Genomic DNA, 21,761 nt, shown 5'->3' on the forward strand with positions numbered 1-21,761 from the left:
TAATTTTAGAGATTAAGTCTCACAATATTCAATGCTGAACTCAAACTCCTGGACTCAAGTGATCCTCCTGCCTCAGCTTCCTGAGTAGTTGGAACTATAGGCATACATCACTACACTGGCCTCATAATTACTGAACAAATGCAATAGGATCACATTAAGATTATAACCACATTAAGTCTACAGTGTGGAGAACATAATACAAATAAGCAAGGTTGAAGGTAGTAAAAAAAAGAGTAAGATATTTCAGAAGTCCTAATGTGTTAGTTGGGGTTCTCCAGAGAAACAAAACCAATAGAATATGTGCATATATACACATATACAATCACCTAGTCATCCCTTGTTATCCATGGGAGATTGATTCCAGGACCTCCTGCAAATACCAAAAGACACAGATGTTCAAGTTTCTGATATAAAATGGCATAATATTTGCATAGAACTTACACACATCCTCCCATGTCCTTTAATCATCTCTAGACTACTTATAATACCAAACACAATGTAATGCTATGTAAATAGTTGTTATGCTTCATAGTTTAGAGAACAATGACAAAAAAAAAATTCTGTACATGTTCAGTACAGATGCAATTAAAAACAAAGACAGTTTGATACATGGTTGTATGAGTCTATAGATGCATATATATTATTTGTTGTAAGGAATTGGCTCACATGATATGGAGGCCGAGATGTCCCAAGATCTGCAGTCAGTGCTAGTGGGCAAGGAAAGCCACTATATAGTTCCAGACTGTATCTGAATGCCTAACAACCAGGAGAGCTGATGGCATAAGTTCTCGTCTGAAAGTCAGCAGGCTCAAGATCCAATAAGAGAAGATGTTTCAGTTTGAGTTTGAAAACCAAAAAATCTACTGTCTCAAATCAGTCAGGCAGAAGGAGTTTTCTCTTACTCAGACTTTTTGTTTTATTAAGGCCTTCAATTGATTGGATGAAGCTCACCCACATTAGAGATGGCAATCTGCTTTACTCAGTCTGTTAATTCATATGTTACCCTTATTCAAAGACACCCTCACACTCCCCCCCCAAAAATAATATTTTACCAAATGTCTGGGCACCCCAGGGCCCAGTCAAATTTATACATGAAATAAATCATTACACCAGCCAAATGATAACAGTGGCAGTGGTTTGAAGTGAGTTGTTGATTCTATAGTTGGTGAAAGTGAACAAATGGTGCTGAAGACATGGTAGATGAAAACATTTTTTTTTTTTTTTTTTTTTTTTTTTGAGACAGAGTCTCTCTTTGTTGCCCAGGCTAGAGTGAGTGCCATGGCGTCAGCCTAGCTCACAGCAACCTCAAACTCCTGGGCTCAAGCAATCCTTCTGCCTCAGCCTCCCAAGTAGCTGGGACTACAGGCATGAACCACCATGCCCGGCTAATTTTTTATATATATATATTAGTTGGCCAATTAATTTCTTTCTATTTATAGTAGAGACGGGGTCTTGCTCTTGCTCAGGCTGGTTTCAAACTCCTGACCTTGAGCAATCCGCCCGCCTCGGCCTCCCAGAGTGCTAGGATTACAGGCTTGAGCCACCGCGCCCGGCCTGAAAGCATTTTTAAAGATACAGAGTGAGCTAAAAGTGAACTCTGACTTATGGAGGTAGGTGAAAGCATTTGTGACGGTACAGCGTAAGCTAAAAGTTAACTTTAATGTTGAAACTTGAGAGCTTTCAACAATAAAGTGTTAGAAAAGGGGGAAGAGGTCACAATGGAGATTGAGGATAAAATCAAGGAGAATATCAGTTATGAATTCTCAATTGAGATTCTTAAAGAATAAAATGGATAATGGCACTAAATGCTTGTGAAGATCAAGCAAAATCAAGCAACATAGGACTAAAATATAGTCTATGGATTTACCTACAAGGGAGTCATTGGAGACCTTCTCAAGGAGAGTATTGGTGGATTGATGGAGCCAGAAGCCTGAATGAAGTATGCTGAACTGGGAGTAAAATTTGATAAATAAACCAAAACAGACAACAACAACAATAAAACAGAGAGTGTGCAAACAAGGTGCTCATAAAGTTTAGCTGTGAAGTGAAGATGAGACAATGGGCTTCAGTTTGAGAAGACCATGGGACAAAAGGGACAGTTAAATGAGATGTAACTTTCAAGGAAAGGGATGATATTTTTTAATACTCTGAACTCCTCAAAGGTGTTCAGTTATTAGTTACCTGCATTTAAAATGAAACAAGTAGAGTTAAAGTATACAAAAATATAAATGTTTCCAAAAGAGTTAACCTGTGTAAATTGCCTACATAATTTCATGTGTTGGGACTTTTTCATTGGCTAGGTTTCAAATCCAGAATATAAAGGAGTTATTCCTTAAATAGGGAAAATATTGCTATAATTCTGCCAAGTCTCATCCTGTGCCATGTCATTTCTGGTTTTCTGTACTCCAACCACATGACCTACATCTAATTTTTATAGCTCAGCAAAATCATTCATGCCATTGGTAAGTTTGCTAAGCTGTTCTATCTTTCTGAATAGTTTCAAGAATTCTACCACACCTTTATTCCTTCTCTTTTATCTAGTTAATGCCTGCTACTTTTCTGCCCATCATTTACTTACAGAAGGTTTTACAAACCTCCTTACAACTTTCTCTAATAAATAATATTGCCTCATTAAGTACTTTTCCTGAAATATTTTTAGTTTTCTTTTTTTTATATTTATTAAAAGATTCTTTAATTAAGGTCTGTTTAGCCCACTGAAGCATAATCTTTCTTAAAACATAGTCAATTCTCTTTTCTTCTTTCATTGTTTTATCACAGCATCTACAAACCCTTCTTAAAAATCAAATGCGCAGTAAATATTTGTAAATTAAATGAATTTACAAAACCAAGCTGAATATATTAAGCTAAAACTCAGAAGTGTATGTCATAAGCAAACTAACATAATCCTAATAGTCTTGACATGCAGTAAATATGAATATTGCATTTAAAAGAGGAAGATAAATTTTCTAGAATGGGACATGAACTTTTATTATAGCTTTATTATGATATCAAATATCATGTCAAATTTATAATTGATATTTATTTGGGAAATAACAACTTATACAAGCTTTATTTTCTTATGAGATTTTCTAAAACATTTTAGAGCAATTAAAACTTTATTTTTGAGGAAACCTGAATGAAATAGTTCCAGAGGTAATATGACATATAACCAAAAATACTTTGTTTCAAGTGTTTGTTACTTATCTGAACAGGTTGTAACATTGAAAAGTACATAGTAAAAATATTTTACTCAATATGATGGCTGTATGTTTCATAGGCAGCTAGTGAATAACATATTTGTATGTTTTCCTGAAACAAACAGGAAATGTATAATCATAGAACCATAGACTAATGCCATCAGTTAAACTTGAGAGCATGAATCCCATATACAGCATCCTAGGTAGATATTAATTTATTCTTGTCTGCAATAATCCTTAATGCTTTGGACAGATGCCAGTTCTTTGGTAAAATCTCCAATTATCAAAAAAAGTCTTTCTTATATTGATGCTGCATATCTCCCTTTGAAACTTTTGTGTATTTTTTTTTTGTTTTGTTTCTGTTTTTTTCTTACAAGTCATCTTCCAGAGCGGCATAAAAAATAGCTAACTTAACTTTCATCATCCCTCAAATGTTTGAAGACCTCTAATTGCTTCTTTTATGGGTCAGTATCCTTGTTCCATGCAAACCATGGTTTTTAAGCTGCATATACCAAAAGTAGTCTTATCATACCTGTTTTACATTGGACTTGAGCATTTCATTTATCTTAAATTTTACCTTGTTTCCATTTTATCTTTTCACTCTTTTTGCCACATTAGCTACCTCTCTTAGCTTTATTCTACAAATATTCTAGATAAACTTTCTCAAGTTATAACAAAACATTAAGAAAGAATAAAGCAACTAAGATTTTTTTAAAAAGAGTTCTATGAATCACTCATAGACATCTCTTCCATTTTCAGCAATTTGTTCTGTTATATTATCTAAAACTATTCCTCTATAAATAAACTTAAACATGCTGGATAACATTTGACAAATATACTTTTCATATGCAGAGATGAGTTTTTGAGAAAAAATATAGAAATAGCTGAGGACCAAAAATGGAGAGGAGGCTGAGAAACCAAATAGAAAGCATAAGCTGACAACTAGTTTGTTACTTGGCAAGGTGGATGAGCATTCAGTTATCTCAGTAGACAAGTGGTGTGTGTTTTAAAAGTAATTAACCAGCTGGGTGTGGTGGCTCATGCCTGTAATCCTAGCATTCTGGAGGCTAAGGGGTGAGGATCCCTCAAGGTCAGGAGTTCAAGATGAGCCTGAGCAAGAGAAAGACCACGTCTCTACTAAAAATAGAAAGAAATTAATTGGCCAACTAAAAATATATAGAAAAAATTAGCTGGGCATCATGCCTGTAGTCTCAGTTACTCGGGGGGCTGAGGCAGCAGGATTGCTTGAGCCCAGGAATTTGAGGTTGCTGTGGGCTAGGCTGATGCCATGGCACTCTAGCCTGGGCAACAGAGTGAGACTCTGTCTCAATAAATAAATAAATAAATAAATAAATAATAAAAGTAATTTGCCAACAGAAGTCAAAGACTTAATCTTGCATGAGGTGGGGAGTTGATACCTTACAAAAAGAAGCCCTGAAAAAGAAGGAATCCACTTTAGGGGGCCAATGCTGTGTGAAAATGTGTATTAGGGAAAATACATACAGAGGCAAAAAAATGATGACAAGCAAGACTGAATGCCTCCTTCTGGGCTCCAGGAAAAGAAAAATAAATGCTCTTTTCTGACAACAAATAACCACAGATTTTCTTTGATCTCCATTTGGGTTTAAATTAACATTATTTGCATAGTTTTGTAAACCCAGACAGATAAATAATCATTAAATAGTTCTAGATTGTTAATAAAACTTGTGCAACTAATGAAATAAAATTAGAAATGTCTCTTTCTTGAGAAAAATAAAGATACTAAAATAAAAAATTAAATATATCCTGACTGATAACGTTCAACTGAACAGGTGCTTATATTTCTAAATAACAAAAATACATTATAAGAAAAACATATACATCAGCAAAAATAACAAACAGCAGAATGAGACTAGCAGAAAAAGTCATATGGTGGATACATATTATAAAACAATGGTATTTCAAGAACATGAGAAAAATATACTTTACTATATTAAAATGAGGATGTTTAAAAAATACAGATTCTGAAAATAAAAAAAATGTATTCAATAGAATAAAAAACTCAAGGCATGAGTAAAATAAACAAGTATATAAAACTGAGAAGACTGTAATCTGGTTATTCATATTAATTAAATTATCTCAAAGAACAAAGAGATAAAGAATATAAACTATGAGAACAATTAGTAGATATGAATATTATGAGAAGATCCAACATATAACTCATTGTATTTCTAATGGAAGAGGATATTAGAGAACACTGAACAAAGACAAAGAAAAGTCTTAAGAAAGGCAAAACAAAACAAAGATTCAGGAGAAAACTAATAAAAGAATGAAACAATTTGACGGACATAGATGCTCTACAGCAATAATAGAAGCCCACAGAAAATTAAACAATTTCTTCAAGGTACTGAAAGAAATACTATCAAACTAGATTTCTGAATCAGCCAAACTATCATCTATAATGAAAGAAAACAAAATTTTAGATTTTTAAAAAGGAAGGAATTGTATTTCCAACCCACAAAGCAACAACAAATAAATTTCTAATGCTGAATTTTAGGAAGAATACAATTAAATACTGACGAAAGATATTTATTCCAAGAAGGAATGAATGTGGAATGAAAATATTGATAAGTAAACATTTTGAGAAATAAAAATACATTGTCATATAAAACAATATAGTCAGGAGTCTTTCAGAGGAAGATAAAAGAAATATTTCTAAAATAGTAAATATTAATTACATGCAGAATAGGAGTGAACGATCTGACAAAAATTATTCCAAAGTGTTTGTTATTTGGAAGGTGAGAAGAACTTTCTGTGATTGATTTAAGTCAGGCAGGAATGCTTAAAACATAGGGATATCCAATATAAGAATAGAAATACGCATATAACTTCCAAACATCAGATTTTAGAAAAAGTAATTTTTATAAAAGAAGAAACCAAAAGAAAATACAGTGGTAAACCAATATCTCCTGTATGATGTTCAGGCAGATGGAAGGCAATATTAGTGTGGAATTATTGGTAAGTCACAAAGAACTATTTTTTCCTGCGTGTACTACAATTTACAAAACATTCTCCTATATATTTTTCTAATTTAATTCTTATGAAACTTTTCTTTTTTTGAAAGAGTTATAATTTGCTTGTGTTTTACAGATAAGTCATTGGTGTGTAATTAATTTCTAAAATCAAACAAGCTACAGAAAAATATTAAGATTCATGTCTTATGCTTCTAGGTTAAGCATCTTTTCTATTGCAACTGAGTCTACTCTCGGTCACTCAAATAATTGTGAAAATGTCCATCGTAGAATCCACTTAACAAAATTAATATCGGGTATACTGACAGATTTGATGTTGACATCAAGTTACATTTTGTTCTTGCCATTCTATAGACAGTCCTTTGGAAAAAGACGCAAATTTAAATGTAGACTGCAAAGGCTTCCATGAGCTGTGCTTCTTACTATGATTACTGCGTCTGTATTGGGTATTAGTGAAATAAATTTAATATTCTGTTTCAGAATTTGTCTAAAAGTCAGAATCAAGTTTACTATTCTGTATTTTCAGAATTTGTCCTTCTCCCAGCCCCCATTTGAATACAAAAATAATTGCCTTTTATTCATTTCTTAAGATTCCTAATTTAAAAATAATTATGTATTTTAATGATCACATTAAGACCTTCCGAAATTATGTAGTAACTTACAAAGTTGCTAATAGTCATTAGGGATTTTCTTATGTTTTTATTCTTCAGTTTTCAATTTGTGATTGATTTTCTTCTGAAGTTCAGAAGAAAGCAAAACAAAAAAGTCACTTTTCTTACTTTTTCATTTTTCATCCTTGTGCTTTTGACCTAAAACATTTGTATTATTCTTTCTGTCATCTTTTTTTTTGACTATAGTTTAAAACAAACAAACATTCCTGAGATGAAAGAAAACACAATTATTTGTTGTCCTTGGAAGTTTTTACGATGCTGCTTTCAATTTTGGCTCTCCCTTTTTTTTACACTCCCTGAACTTTATTTCACTTCACTTTACTTTCTTCCTAGCTTCTGTAGACTATTGGTCTGGTTTGGGTATATATATATATTTTTAAAAATAAATTTATTATGAATATTTTTACATCTACTAATAGAACTATTTCTTTTATTATAGCAATGACATTGTCTGCATATCATTGCTATAATAAAAGAAATAGTCATTTTGTACATAATATATAAAGCAAAAAGGCCAAATTTTAAAACTATTCTAAAAGTTGGACACATAACCAAGAGATGGCATAACAGTCTGTGGTGTGATAATGCTTAGGTTTAACTCTGGCTTCTACCTGTTACTAATTTTATGATCTTGAAACTTACTTATTTTGTGTATCTTTTTTTGTTGTCGAAATGGAAATAATAACTTTCTCATAAAGTTGTGGTAAATATTTGAATCACTTAATCCTTTTTGAAATTGTGTTAATCCTTTTCATATAGAGGATAATTAAACATTTGACTTAAGGAAGCCCCTGATAACATTTTACTAACTTCTAAAAACCATGTTAATAACTAACAATTTATTAAGTAATTATTGTTCCAAGCAGGTAGTGCCCTCTGTGTAAAGCACATTAGATAATTTTATCTTCACAAGGACAATGAAATCTCTCAAGATTTTAAGTATTTCTAAGTCAATAGCTATTTCTCTCTTTTCATGAGATTTTAGTTCAGAACAGCAGTTCCTCTCAGTGCTTCCACTACATGTGAATCAAAGCAAGATGACATTAAGCCATAGTTCCCTCCACACTTGCTGTCTAGTTCATAGAGCTATAATTTCTTATCATTTTGTTTCATTTTCTTTCCCAAATTCTTTCTACCCTCCATATATTTGTTCTTTGGTTCATGAATTATTTTTTTTTCATCTGAGTAGATGCTTTCTTGCTAAATGCAATTAGACATTTTTCTACCTCTTATTGAACATATTTCTTTCAAATAACATTAATTTTAGTAGTCTATGAAGTCATGATTTCCACATTACACTATTTTGATATTATTAATGTGATATTTATCTCTTATGTTAAATTGCCATGATAATTGTATTAATCATAACCTTTCAGTCATTATTTATATATAAAAACACATACCATATTATTATTTTCCTTGTGAATTATTAGGGAGTTTTTATTTTTATTGTATTACTTTATTTTATTTTACTTAGTTTGTACCAAATGTATTTCAATGCCATTTCTGTTGCCTTCATTTATACCCAGTTTTAGAACTTTTTTGGGGAATGTTATTTCTCCCTCTCATGTTCCCTTTAAAGGTCTCAGGATTAGAATGTAGATAGCCATTTCAAAAAACAAAGATTATCTTTATTCTATAGACTAAGAGTAATGTCTGTAGGCCAAAATTTGCAAACTTGTTGTAGTCCCAAGTTTCCAAACTATTATTTGCTGTAATAAGTTTAGCCAGCTGTTCATCTTCTTTACTTCCCTCATGTTTTCCAAATCATATCATTAGGTAGAAGAAAAGATGAAAACTCAAGTTGAGCCTGTAGTTCTTCAGTCTACATCAAAAAATAATAATAATTCTCTTTCTAAGTCAAAAATACAACCTCTTGAATAAAATTGTATTTGGTTACTCTTAGACAAATATTTCTTAATTCATCTAAAAAATCTTTGTTCAAAATACTATTGGCTATGACCTCTTCTATTATTTTTCTGTAATTATTCTTCATAGGAATTGTACAGGCATCAGCCAGTAGAAAGTATTTCTAATTCAATTCATCACATGATATATTTTTTCATGTTCATTGAGCTTCCATTAAATTATATAAAATGAAATTTTTTAGAAACTTCTTCAACAAACACAGCTGGCTGGGGAGGGGACCTTACCAAGGGGAGGTATCTAGATGTTCTTCCACAGATTGCACACATAGTCATGATTACCCCTTAATCAACCATATCAGTGGGAGAACATTCTCAATATGGCTGAACAAATCAAACTCCTGAAGTGTATTTTCTGAAATGAACTTGCCAAACTAAACCATTTTTCCCTCTATGAAGCCAATTTTCATGTCCATCCACACCATCTGTTCCTCATGAAAATGGAAAATTAACTTCGTGTTGACCTGGCATCAGTTAGTTCCATTATGTCCAACTGGTTCATTAAAAAAAGTCTGGTGTTTCCACTATCAGAATATACCATTAGAATTTCATTTCTTAATACAAAACAAATATAATCATTAAGTTATCCTTGTGCATTGCCATGTCATTTCCATCTTCAACATTTTATGAGATCCGCTTACTCAATTTAAGTTCGTTTTTAAGACTTGCTCTACTGGTGACATTACATATCTTATTCCCTGCTATTTGGGACTATAGACTCAATTTTCATCAAGCCACATTCTGTGAAGGCCCAACATATTCCTTTTAGATTAGAATTAAGTTATAATACAATCTAGGTGTATGGTTTTATTTTTAAAGCAATTTGTGTTTGAAAGTGGCTCCTAATTCCTACCCAAGGAATATAACAGATTATAATAAAATGTCTAACTTATATGAATGAATTACATTAATTTAATGCCATTCTTTTAGCTGCATCTGATCTCTTAGAGCTCAGATTTTGAATAACCAGTCATATTAGAATGAGCAAATTTGTAACTCAAATAAATGATATAAACATGCATATTTCTATGAAAATATAAATAACACATGGAATGAACATATGGGATATATTAGCACTTTAATAAAATTCCCATTAAATTACTTTTAATGACCTTTCCATAATTCATTTAAAATTCTTTCAGAAAATATATTTATACCACTCATTAAATCTCAATGAATGCCAAATATATGGGAATTAAATAAATTTCTAAATTGCTTCAGAACAATGATGAAACATATATGATCTATATTAAAATTGTCATACCTTGAAAGAATTGTCATTGTGCAAAAGTAAGGAGAGGGGTAGGAGGTCTCACTTAGGATGAAATTCATACTGATTGGACATGTTTAGTCAGCAAACTAAAGAGAATGGGGACCTAGGTAGACAATCTCCATGCATGCTTAACATAATTGTTATCACAGCCTTGACAATAAACAGCATGTCCCCAAAATGGGCAGAGCTCAATGTCAAGAAGCCTATGCCACCTCCCAGGATACCCAGGCATAAGGTGTCTCAGGCACATAACAAGGTGTGCACAATGGTAGTGGGAAGGATACCAAGGATCTGTCTATCAGAAATGAGGGGCAGGTGGATTACAGCTCAAGAGCCTGTGTTTTCAGAACAGCACTGAGATAGTGATAGGGAATAGGAGTGGAAAAATTACAGTGTTTTATTTGCCACTTGGACAACAGTTCAAGAGATGAGAAGGTCCTTGTTCTAAGTTAATCCACCTGTAACGATTGATTGCTGGATGCATTCCACGTTTTATGTGGTGTGTTTTCTTTTTCTTTCCTACCTACTCTGTTACAAATATTTACTGTACTCTAGTTTTCATGATTTCATTCCCTAATCACAAAAGTAGTACATACTCAATTAAAAAAAATTAAAACGATTCAGGAAAGTGTAAATGAGTTCCATTATTTTCAAACCATGGCTATTGTAGAAACAAAAATCAGAGCAAAAAAATGTCCCCTTAAAGATGCTTTTATTTACAACCTCTCACTTGTTCTGTTTATGCATTACAAAGATGATATCACCAATCTGCAGGGTTCTTTATAATTATCCGGTTTGACATGTATGTAACTTTCTTTTCAAAAAGCATATGGTTGTAAGAACGTGCCTATCTTCTCTTAATTGGGCTTTTCTTTTTTGGGATAACCTATTTTACGGATTACTGAATAAGTAGTAGATTCTCTCTAAATATTGCTGTATTAAATATGTATTGTACTGAATGGCTTTTCACATGCTACAAACCACATATCAGATTTTTTTTATAAGAATCTATATGATTATTTGTATTTCTCTGATGAGTTGATGATGATGATTTCGGCTAATATTCTGACATTAAATAGGTCAAAAGTCAAATATTGTATTTACTGAAATGAAACAATGAGCACTAGAAAATTTTCAAGTCAGTCTACTTCCAGTAATTTCTTAGCAGAGATGACAATCTCATTGCAGCCTTAGATTCTTAGGCATGCTAGTGAATCTGATATTACATTCTAATACAAGTTCAGTGTTTACTATCATAGAAACCAATTACAATCTATGTTGCCAAACCACAGCTAATCTCTGTAAGTGGTAACAATGTGCATTACTGCTAAGATAAATTACTACAAATGTAATGGTTTAAAACAACACAAGTTTATTCTCTTACAGTTGTGGAAGTCAGAAGCTTAAAATCAAGGTTTTGGCAAAGCTGTGTTCCTTTTGGAAATTTCAGGGGAAAATCCATTTCCTTGCCTTTTCCAGCTACTAACGGCCCCATCTGCATTTCTTGGCTTGTGGCCCCTTTATCCATCTGCAAAGTGCATTACTTCGGCTTCTGCTTCCATCATCACACCTTTCTAAATCGCTGAACTTTACTACCTCCCTCTTAGAAGGCCCTTTTGATTACATTGGACTCAGCTGGATAATGCAGAATAACTTCCCCAGGTCAAGATTTTTAATCCTTAATCATATCTATTACACAAAGTCCCTTTTGGATATAAGGTCGTATATTCACAGGTTTCACAGATTGAGGTATGGACACCTTTGAGGGGCTTTATGCATCTTACGACACATGGAATATGCAAGTTTTATTACAAGGCCTTTTAAAGACACAAATTGTGTGTGCATAATGGAATAAAACTCGAACTGAAAAATTCACAACCTAAGCTAAGAGTAACAAAATGAAAACCTTTATATTCCCAGCATTTTGAACTATTCTTTGCCTTTGACACTCATTTTAAAAAGATGGTTATAGCAAAAATTACAGCAACTGAAGCAATTTATATTGCAAACTTATTAAATTCCACTGCTTTTGAAGGCAAAATAATTCCTATAGGGACAAAATATGTGCGAAAAATAAGAATATATAACAGGAGTACCTACATTAAAGTTGCTCAATAAATGTAAAATAATATTGAAAGAAATGATTTTGGTTCAGGTCAATTTTAATCAGCAACATTTTATTATCTTTTTCTTATAGAAAAAATAGTAATCATAAATGATCTGAAAAATCTTTCCCTGAGGGAATGTCATATAGAGATTCAAAAAGAGACTTAACAGATATTTGGCTATTAGAATCAATAAAACGTATTCATCTATAGGAATTTGAAATAGATAAAAAGAGGAATAAAGAAAGACTCCTAAATAGTATTATTAGTCAGGATGAGGAGTTTAAGATGAGAAACAATTTGGTTGACCAAAATCTGTTTCTATTTTGATGTTGTTTGAATTACTATTGAACCTCCAGAACATTAATGTTCTGATCAAGAATGATTCTCACTCAGCATCCTGGCTTACCTCTTTGTTTGTTATTGTTTGTTTATTTGAAGATATTAGGGGGTACAGATTTTTTTTTGATATATAGCTTGAGTCAGTGCTATAAATGTGCTCTTCACCCGAATAGTGTTCATTGTACCTGTTAGGTGCATTTTTACCCTTCTCCTCCTCCCCCTAACTCCTGCTTGATTTCCAGTGAATTTTACTTTCCTCTGTGTACTTGTGTGTCCATTGGTTAGTTCCAATTTATTAGAGAGTAGATGTGGTGTTTGATTTTCCATTCTTGAGTTACTTCAGTTAGAATAATGGTCTCCAGTTCCTTCTAAATTGCTGTAAAAAAGCATTGATTCATCCTTTTTTATAGCTGAATAGTACTCCATGATATATATGCCAAATTCTGTTAATCCAGTCATGAATTGACAGGCGCTTGGGTTGATTCCACATATTTGCAATTGTGAATGAATTGTGCTACAGTAACCATTTGAGTGCAGTGTCTTTTTAATAAAATTTTTAATAAAATGACTTCTTTTCCTATGGATAGATACCCAGTAGTGGGATTACTGGATCAAATGGTAGGTCTACTTTCAGTTATTTGGGAAATCTCCATATTGTTTTCCATAGCACTTGTAATAATTTGCAGTCCCACCAAAAGTGTATAAATGCTTGTTTCTCTCTGCATCTGTGCCAGTATTTATTGATTTGGACTTTTTAATAAAAGCTATTTTAATAGGAGTAAAGTGATATCTCATTGTGGATTTAATTTGCATTTCCCTGAGTACTGATGTTGAGCATTTTTTCATATGTTTGTTGGCCATTTGTCTATCTTCTTTTGAAAAAGATTCTGTTCAAGTCTTTTGCCCACTTTTTAATGGAGTTGTTAATTTTTTTCTTGATGGTTTGTTTAAATCTTTGGAGATCCAAGTTATTAGCCTTTTATTGGATGTATATAGTACAAATGTTTACCTTGATTCTGTAGGTTGTCTATTTACTCTGTTGATTATTTCCTTAGCTGTGCAGAAGCCTTTACATTTAATCAAATTCTATTTATTTATTGTTGTTGCTGCTTTAATTTCCTTTGGGGTTGTAGTCATAAATTCTTTACCTAGACTGATGCCTCAAATAGTTTTTCCTACATTTTCTTCTAGAATTCCTATGGTTTCATGCCTTACATTTAAGTCTTTTATCCATAATGAAGTAATTTTTTTGAGTGATGATAGATAGGGGTCCTGTTTCATTCTTCTGCATGTGGCTATCCAATTTTCCCAGTAACATTTTTTGAATAGGGCTTCTTTCCCCCAGTGTGTGTTGTTATCTACCTTGTCAAAGATCAGTGGCTGTAAGTAGATGGTTTTATACCTGAGTTCTCTATTCTGTTCCATTGATCTATGTCTCTGTTTTTGTGCCCATACAATGCTGTTTTGGTTACTATAGCCTTGTAGTATAGTTTGAAGTCTAGCAATGTGATACCTTCAGCTTTATTCTTTTTGCTTACAATTGCTTTTGTTATTCAGGCTATTTTCTGGCCCCAAGAAAGAATAGAATAATTTTTTCTAGATCTGTGATGTGGATTGTATTGAATCTGTAAATTGCTTTGGGTAGTATGGACATTTTAACAATGTTCATCCTACTAATCCATGAGCATGATTTGTTTCACCTTTTGTTTGTGTTCTCCACAATTTCTTTCTTCAGTACAACTTTGTAGTTCTCCTCATAGAGATCTTTTACCTCCTTGGCTAAGCATATTCCTAGATATTTTATTTTCTTTGTAGCAGAGAATGGTATTGAGTCTTTGATTTTATGCTCCGCTTGACTATTAGTGGTATATAGAAGTGCTACTATATACCATTGGGTACATTGATTTTATATTCTGAGACTTTGCTGAATTTATTTATCAATTCCAGGAGACTATTAGTGGAGTCTTTGGAGTTTTCTGGATACATGATCTTATTGTCAGCCAAAAGAAATAGTTTGATCTTCTCTTTCCTGATTCATATACTCATTTTAAAATTTTCTTTCTCTTGGCTGATTGCTGTGGCTAGGACTTTCAATACTATGTTGAACAAAAGTGGTGACAGTGGACACTCTTGTTTTGTTCCAGCTCTTAGTGAGAATCGCTTTTCCTAATTCAGTATAATGTTGGCTGTGGGTTTGTCACATATGCCTTTTATAATTTCGAGATATATCCCTTATATGCCTAGTTTGTTGAGGGTTTGTATCATGACAGGATGTTGGATTTCGTCAAATACTTTTTCTTCATCTATTGATAGTAGGGTGTTGAAGTCCCTGGCAATTATGTTGCTATTATTTATTTCCTTGCTGAGCTGTAGTAGAATTAATTTTATGTATCTGGGAGTTCCTGTGTTAGGTGCATATGTACTCAGGATTGTTATGTCTTCTTGTTGAATTACTCCGTTTAACTTTATATAATGACCATCTTTGTCTTTCTTTACAGTTATTGATTTAAGGTCATTTTTGTATGATAAGATAGTGGCTACTCTTGCTCTTTTTTGATTTCCATTTGCATACAATATTTTTTCCATCTTTTCACTTTGAGATTGTTTGCATCCTTGTGGTTGAAGTGTGTCTCTTCGATGAGCAGATATTTGTTTTGTCTTTTACCATCACTTCAGCTAGCCTAAGTCTTTTGAGTGGCACATTCAAGCCATTCAGGTTAAGATATATAATTGATATGTGTGATGCTGTTCTGTTGATCATAATGGGTGTACCTTGTTGCTTTGTTTTTCTTCTTGTGCTATTGCTTTATTGAAGTTGTGAGCATTGTCTATTTGGGTGATTTTACACTGGTGGGTATCCATTTTTCTGGTTTGTGCATAATGTAGTCCTGAGTAATTCCTGCAGGGAGATCTAGTCATGACAAATTCCCTCAATGCGTGTTTTTCTGGAAAAGATTTAATATCTCCATCAATTGTGAAACTTAGTTTTGCAGGACATAAAATTCTAGGGTCGTAGTTGTTCTGTTTAATATTAAAGATGTAGGTCCACTGCCTTCAGGCTTATAACATTTTGGCTGAGACCTCTGCTCTTAGTCTGATGAGTTTTCCCTTATTGGTCAGTTGTTGCTTGCATCCAATTACTTTTAAAATTTTCTCTTTCATTTTGACTTTGGCCAAGTTGCTTACTAAGTCCTTGGAGATGTCTTATTTGCTATGAATCATCCTGGTGCTTGGTGACTATCTTGTATCTTGACGTCTGGATCTCTGGTGATACTAGGTAAGTTTTCCTCAGTAATTCCCTAAATAGATTTTTCCATACATTTGTCACTTTCATATTCTCTCTCAGGGATAACTATAATTTATATGTTAGTTTGCTTTGCATAGTCCTAAATCTCTCTAAGTAATTGTTCTGCCTTTGTTGTTCTCTTCTATACATAATTTTTTTGGCATATTTTTGTTGGTTTTCAACTTTCTTTTCAACTCCATTCATATTATTTGCCATCCATACTCTGAATTTCATTTCTGTCATTTTGACAATTTCGTTGCATTTGGAGTTCACTGCTCTCACTCCATTATGATCTCTTGGGATGTCAATCTGTTTCAATTTTTCATGTTGCCAGGGTTCTTTTGCCAGTTTCTTCTCATTTGAAACCATTTTCTCAACTGAGGGTTCACAGATTCTCAACTCTCATGGGATAGTTCCTTGCTGAGAACTCTTCTACTTGATTAGAGTAATGGGAGGTCACTAGGTGGCACTTTTCTCCCCCCATTCTGGACTGTTGATGTGGCAGAGGAAGGGTGTGTACACTAGAAGACTGTAATGCAGCTGTTCTGATTTGTTCTGTTCATATGTGATTGCCTCTCCTGAAGCCTATGATAAATGCTGTTTGTGTTGGAGTGTTGGCATGTTCATCAGATAATTGTAGAATATTTGAATTGAGAGCTGGGCAAGGTTGTTTTTACTGAGGCTGGTATTGTGGATATTGCTCTATCCAGAGTCTCCTCACAGAGGATATAGCAGCAACTTGGTGAGGTTTTCATGAGTTCCTGAACCCATGTGGTCATTTGCTTGAACCAGGTTGCACTATATGAGCAACTTGAGGGTAGGGTGGTCCCCAGAGTGATGTTGGACTTTGGAGCAGTTCCTCTGGCCCTGCTGTGATGGTGGAGGCTCTGGGGCAGGGCCTCATGGTCCAGATGCAGTTCTGGAGTCTTAGGGATAGTGTCTTGGGCCTGGCAGGAGTTCTGGAAGCACAGAGGCAGAACCTCAGGCTCTGGCATGAGAGCCTCAGAGATAGGACCACAGAAGAACCCAAAGCAGAACTTTAGAGCAGGACCCCTGAACCAGAAGCAGGGCCATTCAGACAGTGGAGCTGATCCAACCTACAGGGCAGGGTCAAGGCCAAGGAGGCAGGAAGGCAGTTTGAGCCTGGAGGATGAAGTTGGGTCCAAGCAAGTGGCAGGGTGTTCCCCAGGCTCAGGGACCCCATGGATGCCAAGGCAGTAGGCAGAGGTGGGTTCTAGTAGCCCAGGGACCCTGGAGTTCTCCCCATCCCACCCAGGACCCACTGCAGTAGTTGCCCAAAGCCTTTCAGGTCTGAGTCTGCTGCTCTCCAGTCAGTTTCCATACTCATATCCCATTGTGCTCTAGGGGAGAAGCACTTGGCTTCCAGTCACAGGGTACTCTCAGGGAAGCCACCAGTTAGTCCACTCCCTCCCCAGCCTGGTGCAGACCTGGCACTGTGCACCTGAGACCTCAATATGTCTTTAGCTTGTGCCAAATCCCCACCTCGCCTGTTGTCTCGTTCAATGACTCTGTGCAGACTCCTGTCAGGTCCCCCATCTGACCAGTTAGATGTCTATGACAGTGGGGGGACCCATCTCACAATTTGCACTGTGCCAGCAGGGTGAGTGCAGTACTCCAGTGCTCTTTCTTTCTATTCTTCTCCATGTGTTCTCTGATCTTGTTCAGTATATTTCTCTGTCACCCTTTTTCCCCACATTGAGTGTCCCATGTTGCCTCTCTGTGATTTCACAATATTGCTTCAGAGAAAAGCGACCCATACATAGGTAGCTGCCTGCATTTTTCACTTCTTTTCTTGGGAGCAGCACAGCATGGTGACAGGCTGCTTCTAGTCTGCCATTATTTCTCCTCCCCTCACTCCCTGCACTTACCTCTTTGCAGCACCCTTCAGAGGCTGACAAAACTAAAACAGGTTTTTAAAAATCCTTCGTTTCTACTATTTGATATAAAGTGGAAGCTTCCAATTAGATGCAATGGTAAAACATTTGGAACTCTGAAGTTAGTTGGATGGGAAGATGGTCTTTTAAGAGATTGGCTCCTCCCCCTGCCACACATAGTTGTGGAGACATCAGATTTTTGAACAGCAACCCAGTCCCTGGCTTCCCTGTATCAACAGGTGGTGGTGTTTGTGGGGGCAACATCCTGGCATGTGGATCACAGCTGAGCTTTGCATTCTTAACTATTCCTGTCCTGGCTTCTAGTGTCCTAACCTTGAGCTTGTCTCTCCAGTTTTTTGAACAATTTGAAAGCATCTGATGACTATATTGAATCCCTTTCTGCTGAAAATAGCTATTAATAGAATGGTTGGCCTTTTCTGTACCTGATTCCTAACTCATAAAGTTTAGATGGTGGTTATCCCCTTAAGTCTGGATTTCAGAGCAAAGGATAGAATGGAAGATATATGTTTGGAAATCATTAGCATATAGGTGTTAGTGTCAGGCAGGACATTGAAGGAGATCATCCAGGAAGTGTTACATGCATAGAAACACCAGAAGCATCAATATTATAAGAAGGCACAAAAAGAGAAGCCAATCCCAGAAGCTGGGAATGCAAAAGAATTCATAGTATCAAGTCTTAAAGAAGATTTCAAATATTTTTAACATTTTTCTAACCACTATTTCACCAAATTTCCTCTTAATTGTCCCTGTGTGTTTTCAAACTCTCATTATCTCTTGATGTTGTCAATTCATTTCTAACTTCATTTGCCTTTTGGTGAGGCCAATGGTAAACCAGTTCTAATATACATACTCTATAATTGTGCAATTATTCCTTTATTCATTGCTTGCAATCATTTCTTGTCAAACTCTAAACCAAGACATTTTTAGATATTTTATTTCTCTATGCTTGATTTTAGACAGCTGAGCAATCATGTGGAAATTTACAAAATCAAGCTCATCCAGTTCTCTGCAAATTCATATTATCTAATATCATATGTTTACTGAGGAGTGCTTGATAATCCTTGTGCTAAGGTTGTAACACAGACTACTTCCTGTTACCTAAATACATACATAAAAACACACACACATACACACACACACACACACACACACACACCCCTACCTCTTTACTCTTTTGCCTTTACCTCTGAGAATAATGTATTCATTCTTTCCAAGGTCATTCTGACATTTATCATCTCTTTAAATTTTATTTTTAGATTCATTCATTCATTCAAAATTTTTATAAACACTATATGCCGGGCAATGAGTCATGGGCTAGAATATAACAACAAACTGAATTATAGAGTTCCTGGTACCAGGATTCCCAGAACTTGCAGAGTATATACAAATAAAGAAAAGCCTGGGTAGAGAGATTGTCAGGATGCTGTTTTTTTCTTTTTCTTTTTTGTTTTTTTATGAGGTTATCGTAAAAACCTCTTTGATAAGGAAACATTTATGCAGAGACTAGAAGGAAAGCCCTCTGCCTTTCTGCAGTTATTCTATTCTGCAGTTATGTTGGTTTGTATGAGATTTTAATATATTTAAGACATACATCTATTTCTCATGTATGGAGGTTGCAAATATCCTGCCCAGGTTCACATATTTGCCTTTTAAATTGGCTTATAATATGTCTGGTGTATATTAATCTTCCAACTTTATAGCCTTATTATCAAACTTTCTTTTATGATTTCTGAACTTTGTGTTAAAGACAACTTTCCAATCAATAAAAAAATTAATCAATATTTTATTTAGCAGGTTTACCATTTATTTTTTATGCTTAGCACTTATATCCACTCAGAATTTATTTTATCAGAAGGTATGAAATACTGATACATATATATATAAGATAGGTATATACATAGATCTTCAACTGTTTCTATAGTATTCTTTGAAATAGCAAACTTCTCTACACTGACTTGAGATATCACCTTAATTGTAAACTAAATCTCTATATGTATTTGAATATATATTTAGCTTGGCTATGCAAGTCTTAGATTAGAGCGAAGTATACGGTTTTACTAAAAAGTTGCATTCATCGATAAGTATCAAAAAGCCTTCTCCATGACACATTATTGTTTTTGTAACTTCTAGTTCTTTATTCCAGCAAAGTTCTCATGACCTTTAAAGGTATAATAAGGTCCAGTGAACACAGTGTGACCAATTTGCTGCATATTTTTTTAAGTAACATTTATGCATAAAACTTTTGTTCTGTTTCAGTAAGACACTTTAGCATATGCTAGTTAAATTCTGTCGTCTTGTTACAGACTAAATCTGTTTTCATTCAGGTTGGTTGCTTTATGCTTCCAAGCTAAAAAAGGATATTTAAAATCTTGAGAGAAATGATTCACACTCTCTTTGGCAGCTAAAGTTACAATCTTTGCCTTTTGCTCACTCCTTGGAATTTGATGAACTAAAAGATTAAGACAGCCATACCACATGTATAAACCAAATGCTTTTAGTTCTCTTACTGACAACACAATTGCTTGTGGCTTCTCAGAGAAAAGTCACTCATCACTGTTGTTAAAACTATTTTCTTAGACTAAAGATGATGGGAACCTGCCTTAAGATTCCTTTTTTTTTTTTTAAGTGATGCAGAACTCATTTTTCCTATTTATGCAAATGAAAAAGGTCAATTCTCAGCGACAGATGTAGAACCCAAAGCATGCACAACTTGCAACCTGGCTTCTCAGAGTATCTCCCTTATGAGACCCATAAAACATGATAAAGTTTAATAAAGGCAAGGAAACATTGTGACTATATACTTACACACACACACACAAATATATATGACAAAGCTTTCTAAAAAGGAAATGGAATATAGGTGGTTTGGTTTTCATTAGATGCAAATTACATTTAAATTTCACTGAACATTCATTTTGAATAAAAAAGAGTTTGTGATAAGCTCTATGGAAATCACAGAAATTAAAAATAAGGATGGGGTTAAGATTTAGTAGATGTCTCTGTTTGCCAACAGACTTTAAGTATATTATCTTACTGAACAATCATAGCATCTCTATCCTGTGTTACTATGTTATAAATATGAGAAGAAAATCCCAGAAAACTTATATCTCCTTCCAAAGTTTGCTACACAGAATAAAAGAAAAACTAGAGACATAAATCAGGATTTTTTGATTTCTGGACCCTTGCTTTGTCAAAATAGTGTTGTAAAATAATACAATAATAGTCCCAGTGATCAAGGTTTAGAATCCTACTAATGTTAACTGGCAGCCTGATTGAGCGTGGGTGAGGTATTTAGTCACTTTGAGCTGATGGAACCAGCTTCACAGGGCTTTTATGAGATAGTATATATAAAAATAAATAACTTGGGGTACAAATATAAAATCAAATTTAGCTGTTTTTATTATTATTATGACATTCAGATCCAAAGAGTTACTGTTCTTCCAAGAAGACAAACTTCCTGTCTTTAGGAATTTTACAGTTTAGGATCTAAATAAATATTCTAATAACCACATAGAAGGTGGAATAAGGCACAATGATAAAACAAAGATAATAAAGATAGGAAAGAAAATAATTCTGCAGAGGCTAAGAAAGAGGAAGATCGCTCTAGTCTGACAATGGGTCAGAAAACTCTGCAAGAAAGAAGTAGCCTTGAGTTGAACGTTCCAAGATAGAAAAAGAAAAACTCAGCCCCTCATGATGAGAATGTGATAGAGGAAAACTCTAGGTGTAGAAGAGAACCATAGTACAGAAATAACATTTCTAAAAATGGTAGGGAAATGTGTTTTGAGTGGAATGTATAAAAATTGCACTGGTATTTGTAAAATAATTAGTGAAAGACAAGTTTGGATACATTAATTGGGATAGTCTGAGAGAAGCCTATCTGCCTGTCTGGGCTGTGGCAGGGTAGAGATATTATCATTAGTATTACAAGCTAGATGAAGTACAATTTGGCATGAAGAATCATTTCCAAAGCTGATTGCTTTGAGATTTATATTTTATGTTTTTAATGCTTGTTTGTTGCCAAATATATGACAG

This window comes from Microcebus murinus, chromosome 11 (assembly GCF_040939455.1).
Source record: "Microcebus murinus isolate Inina chromosome 11, M.murinus_Inina_mat1.0, whole genome shotgun sequence".
Taxonomy (NCBI): Eukaryota; Metazoa; Chordata; class Mammalia; order Primates; family Cheirogaleidae; genus Microcebus; species Microcebus murinus.